The 5,332-nt window shown below is 40.0% G+C and overlaps 1 long non-coding RNA gene and 1 pseudogene across 1 annotated transcript; one reads left to right on the top strand and one right to left on the bottom strand.

Moving 5' to 3' along the window:
* Positions 1-255: 255 nt before the first annotated feature.
* LOC129681181 (uncharacterized) lies at positions 256-5,031 on the top strand. Its single transcript, XR_008720809.1, has 3 exons — positions 256-381; positions 1,959-2,113; positions 4,949-5,031. It is a non-coding gene; the product is annotated as an uncharacterized LOC129681181 (long non-coding RNA).
* Positions 4,470-4,567, bottom strand: LOC129681182 (U6 spliceosomal RNA; annotated as a pseudogene).
* Positions 5,032-5,332: the final 301 nt, after the last annotated feature.

The following is a 5,332-nucleotide window of genomic DNA, read 5'->3' as shown; positions in this document are numbered from 1 at the left end:
CGGGGTGGTGCCACTCTGTGGGTGGCACCATTCTCTGGGCAGTGATCTTAGAATGGGCGGAGTACAGGTGTTTGTGCACTGACTACTTCAGGTTCCTATGGCTCCTCTACAGTGGACCTTGAACTGTGAGTTAAAATAAACCCTTCCTTAAGTTGCTCTTGTAAAGTGTTTTATCAGAGCATCAGGAAAAGAAGCTAAGACAGAAAATTAAATTTTTAAAAGAAAATTAAATATTTTTTCTTTTATTTTCAGGTAAACCAGCCAAAATTCTTTCCTGAATGAAAACATCTTTTTTTAAAGTTGCATATACACAAAAGAAAAATGCCAAATGGTTTTTATTTTGCCTGAATATAAGGTTTAAACAAGGTACTGCCATAGAAGGTAAGGTGATCTTTTTAATCAAATTATGCTTTATTGTACAATTTACTCAAATCTCAAATACATTGAATAGATGAACATTCAAAAGTTAGATAACAGCAAAACCTTTTGTTTTGGTTCTGGTTTTTAAAAATATTTTATTTATTATTTATACAATATTTTGCCTGCATGTGTGCCTGCATGCCAGAAGAGGGCACCAGATCTCATTGTAGATGGTTATGAGCCACCATATGATTGCTGGGAATTGAACTCAGGACCTTTGGAAGTATAGCTAGTGCTCTTAACCTCTGAGCCATGGCTCCAGCCCTTGTCTTTTTTTTTTTTTTTTTTTTTTGGGACAAGGTTTCTCTGTGGAGCCTTAGCTGTCCTGGACTCACTTTGTAGACCAGGCTAGGATCTGCCTGCCTCTGCCTCCCAAGTGCTGGGATTACAGCCATGCACCACCACGCCTGGCTCTGTTTTGTTGTTTTTAGAGATGGGGGTCTCACTGGCCCACTGAACGCCTCTCTGTTACAATCTAACCAAATGTTAGATAAATTAAATATATAATAATAAAATTCTGTCTCTCCCTTTCCTCCTCCTCTCTCTCCCCCTCTCTCTGTCTCTCTCCTTTTTCTCTTTGACAGGCTCTCATTATGTCGCCAAAAGTGTTTTGTTGTTGTTGTTTGAGACAGGGTTTCCTCTGTATATCCCTGACCATTGTGGAACTACCTCTGTACTCAAACTCACAGAGACCCACCTGCCTTTTGCCTCCCAAGTGCTGGGACTAAGGTGTGCACCTTCACACCAAAAGTGCTCTTAAACCTCTCCACTGTGCCTTGAGCGCTGGGTTACAAGTGGGCCTCACCACACACAGTTACTATAATTTCTTATCAGCATTTTGTTGTTCTAGACATTAAGATAACACCCAAAGCCAGAAGAGAAAAGACAGGATGCTGAGCGTTATGGCGACTCTTGCTTTATACTGCAGAAAGCTTTAGTTTTCTCCGGAATAAAGCACGCTTGGTACATTATTTTTCCTGCTGTGATAAAGCACCACTTTTCAAAATCTAGTAAGACATAATAAGTCCAAGGATTTAAGAAGCTTATTGTATCCCAACTAATTTGAATTAAAAAGGAAAAAATGGGCTGGGGAGATGGCTCAGTTTTAGGGTATATTTCACAAGCCTGATGAACCAAGTTTGATCCCTGGAACCCAGGTTAGAGGGAGAGAACTGACCCCTAAAAGTTGTTTTCTGACATATGAGTAATGACACATATGCTTCTGTACTAACATACACCACACTCACAGGATAATGATAAATAAAGCTTGTTTATTTGTATCCATCCATCCATCCATCCATCTATTGAGACAAAGTCTCACTCTGTAACCCTGGCTGTCCTGGAACTCACTGTATAGACCAGGCTGGCCCCAAACTCATAGACATGCCTCTGCCTCCCAAATGCTGGGATAAAAGGCACAGGCCACCATACTTGTTAATGGTCAATTTTTAAAAGTTAAAATAGAAAAAAATAGCGCTGATTTGTGGCTGGACATATAATAAGTTGCAGTTTAGATTCTAATTCTCTCCTGGCAACAGTCTCTACCGCAGAACGTTCTGTTGGACTCTTTCATGGAACTGTAGGATCATATGGGCAGCCCTTGTGTTTGAACCGTACCCTCTGTCTTCCGATTCTGTCACCCTGGGAAAGAAAGAAGCAGAACCTGAGGCTCCTTTCATTCACTCATTGCTGGGTAAGCAAGCAGGAGGTGTTGGCTGAGTCATGTTCTTGACAGTCTGGAAGGAATCTCAGGGACAGTAGTCAGAACGGGAATCTCGTCCTGCTGTGTTGATGCACTAAGTCCAAAGCTGGTTTATGGACAAGGGTGCTCTCAGTGTAACCAGCTGGTCATCTGTCGAGGGAAGAGCGTGGCCTTCCGCATAGTTAAGCATCTCTGTGGAAGACGGTATATAGACCAGGCATGATGGTTCATACCTGTAATCCCCGGATTTGAGAAGCCAAGGTAAGACGAGCTCCATACGTTTAAGAACAGCCTGTACCACTTACACCCTACTTCTAAAACAAAACAAAACAAAACAAAAAACAAAGTTTGAAAAAGAAATATTCAAGAATTGAGCCTGCAATATGGCTTATTAGCTATAGGAATTTGTGAATTTAAACAGGTTAAACATATATGAAGACAGAATTAGGGAACTGTGACATGTATCTGAAAAAAAATTATTCAGAGTGTTGAACTGAGAGATGGGAAATAGAAGTTGAGGTTAAGCAAAAATAGAGGTTACAATAAAAACAACAAATGGATACTTGGAATTCCACTGTAAAAATAGGGAAAATGGAGGCCCAGCATTATTCAAAGTATTATGAGTTTTAAACTTTTCAAGAACTTATGAGACATAAACCTGTAGATTGGAGAAGCATATTGTAGCCACTGGGCAGTGGTGCCATTGCATTCACAGTTAGTTAGGAAGAGGAGAGCAATGAATGGATCCCTGTGCTGAGCTGCCTCCCTCCTTTTTATGCAGTCTAGAACCTGAGCCCAGGGAATACTGCTGCCCACTCTTTAGGTGTGTCTTTCCACTTCAGTTAACCTAGTCAAGACACTCCTTCACAGTACCTCGAGCCTGTCTCCTAGGTGAGTCTAGATCCTGTTATGTTAACAGACACACTGTCCTCCCATTTCTGATTTCTAAACAAGTTTTTATGTATTTTGTATGTATGTGTTTTGCCTGCATGTATGTCTTTACTATGTGCATACCTGGTGCCTGCATGTATGTCTTTACTCTGTGCATACGTGGTGCCTTCAAATGACATAAGATCCCCTAGAACTGGAGCTGCATGTGGTTGTGAGCCACCATGTAGGTGCTAGAACTCAAACCCAGGTCATCTGAACAGCTAGTGCTATCTTAACCACTGAGCCATCTTTAGCCTCTTTTTCCAGAATTTTGTTGTTGTTGTTTTGAGACAGGGTCTAAGTTGCTCACATTGTTCTTGAACTTGCTTGCTTTGTAGACCAGGCTGGTCTTGAATTCACAGAGAACTATCTGCCTCTGCCTTCCAAATGCTGTGATTATAGGTATGTACCACCGTGCCATTCCTAAAATTTTATTATTTAAAAATGTTATACTGAACCTTTAATCCCAGCACTCAAGAGGCAGAGGCAGGGGGATCTCTGAGTTCAAGGCCAGCCTGGTCTACAGAGCAAGTTCCAAGACAGCAGTGCTACACAGAGTAACCCTGTCTCAAAGAAACAAAATAAAAACAAACAAAAAGAAGAAAAAGCAAGCAAGCAAACAAAAAGGTTATACTGTAGGTAGGCATGATGGCATGCACTTAAGCCTTCAAGAGGCTGAAGTGGGAGAATTGTTTGAACCCAAGGGTTCAAGACCAGCCTTGGCACCATAGTGAGACCATATCTCAAACAAATAAAACACACAAAACAAAACCCACCAAATTCTCAATGGAATCATACTATGCAACCTTAGGGAGTGGTTTACTTTGCCCAGGAATGCTTTTCTGTTCAGTTTTTATACTCATCAGTGTTTCATTTTTGGACTGGGAATGTAGCTCAGTCGGTAGAGTGCTTGCTTAACATACATGAAGGCCCTGGGTTTGAGCCTGGCTCAACACCAGGGAGGCAGAGGCAGAAAGACCAGGAGTTCAAGGTGATTTTTTTTTTAAGATTTATTTATTATGTACACAGAGTCTGACTGCATGTACACCTGCACACCAGAAGAGGGCACCAAATCTCACTATAGTTGGTTGTGAGCCACCATGTGGTTGCTGGGAAATGAACTCAGGATCTTTGGAAGAACAGCCAGTACTCTTAACCTCTGAGCCATCTCTCCAGCCCTCAGGGTGATTCTTAGCTACTATCAAGTTTGAGGTTATTCCTGCAAATATGAGACTGTCTCAAAAAAATTCTTTTTTTCCCCAATACTAAAACATTTATCCCACTTATATTAACATGTATATTTTTAACAATTGTGCTTGGGATTATACATGAATTTTTCATATGACACTAAACAGGCTAGTTATCATTTAAAGTTATTTCCTTGTTAACTGTTTCTTCAGCATATGCATGTTAAGTAAGAAAATAAGAAAGTCTCATAAATTTTCATATCTTCTTTGCATGGGGGCCATGTTAATCTTCCTGGTGTCATTCTGGTTTTAGTATATATGCTATCATTTATTACCCTATTTTCCTTACTGTGTTGGTACCATATGTTCTGTTATAGTTTACATTTTGAAGACTGTCCAAACTGATTCCAGCCTTCCCCTCAAGTCCTTTTTGGTTAGCATACAAAGAAATGAATTTTGTTATGTATTTCTAGCTTTTTGTTTTATTTTTGTTGTTTTGTTTTGTTGTATGTATGTACTTCTAGCTGTCCTAGAACTCAGTGTGTAAACCAGGCTAGCCTCAAACTCACAGAGATCTGCTTGTCTCTGCTTCAAGTGATGGGATTAAAGGTGTGCCCTGATGTTATCATAGCTTTTGACTGTTACAAATAAAGCTGCTGTCAACATTCATTTGAAGGTTTTTGTGTGAATTTAAGTTTTTGTTTCCTAGGATCAATGTCCAGGGCCAAGGCAGTTTTATTTGTATGGATTTCTGTTCACTGCTGCAGTATAGAGGTTGCAGAATCCCTTAAGGTTTGTATGTTCATCATGCTTGGCTCTTTTTTTTTCTTACCTGTGTAACATTGCCTCTTATTGTTTTTTGTCTTGAAGTTAATTTATTAGGTATTAAAATTGTATCTCAGCTTTTGGTTTATATTTGCCCATTGTGTGTTTTTCAGTTGTCATATTTCTGCCTCTTTCAGGTGTTTTTGTTTGTTTGTTTGTTTGTTTGTTTTGTTTTGTTTTTGAGACAGGGTTTCTCTATGTAGCCTTGACTGTCCTGGAGTGCTTTATAGACCAGGCTGGCCTCAAATTCACAGAGATCTGCCTACGT

This window comes from Psammomys obesus, unplaced genomic scaffold, assembly GCF_907164565.1.
Source record: "Psammomys obesus unplaced genomic scaffold, mPsaObe1.curated_primary_1811, whole genome shotgun sequence".
Classification (NCBI taxonomy): domain Eukaryota; kingdom Metazoa; phylum Chordata; class Mammalia; order Rodentia; family Muridae; genus Psammomys; species Psammomys obesus.
The sequence above is the reverse complement of the archived record's forward strand: the minus strand, read 5'-3'. Positions and strand labels throughout refer to the sequence as shown.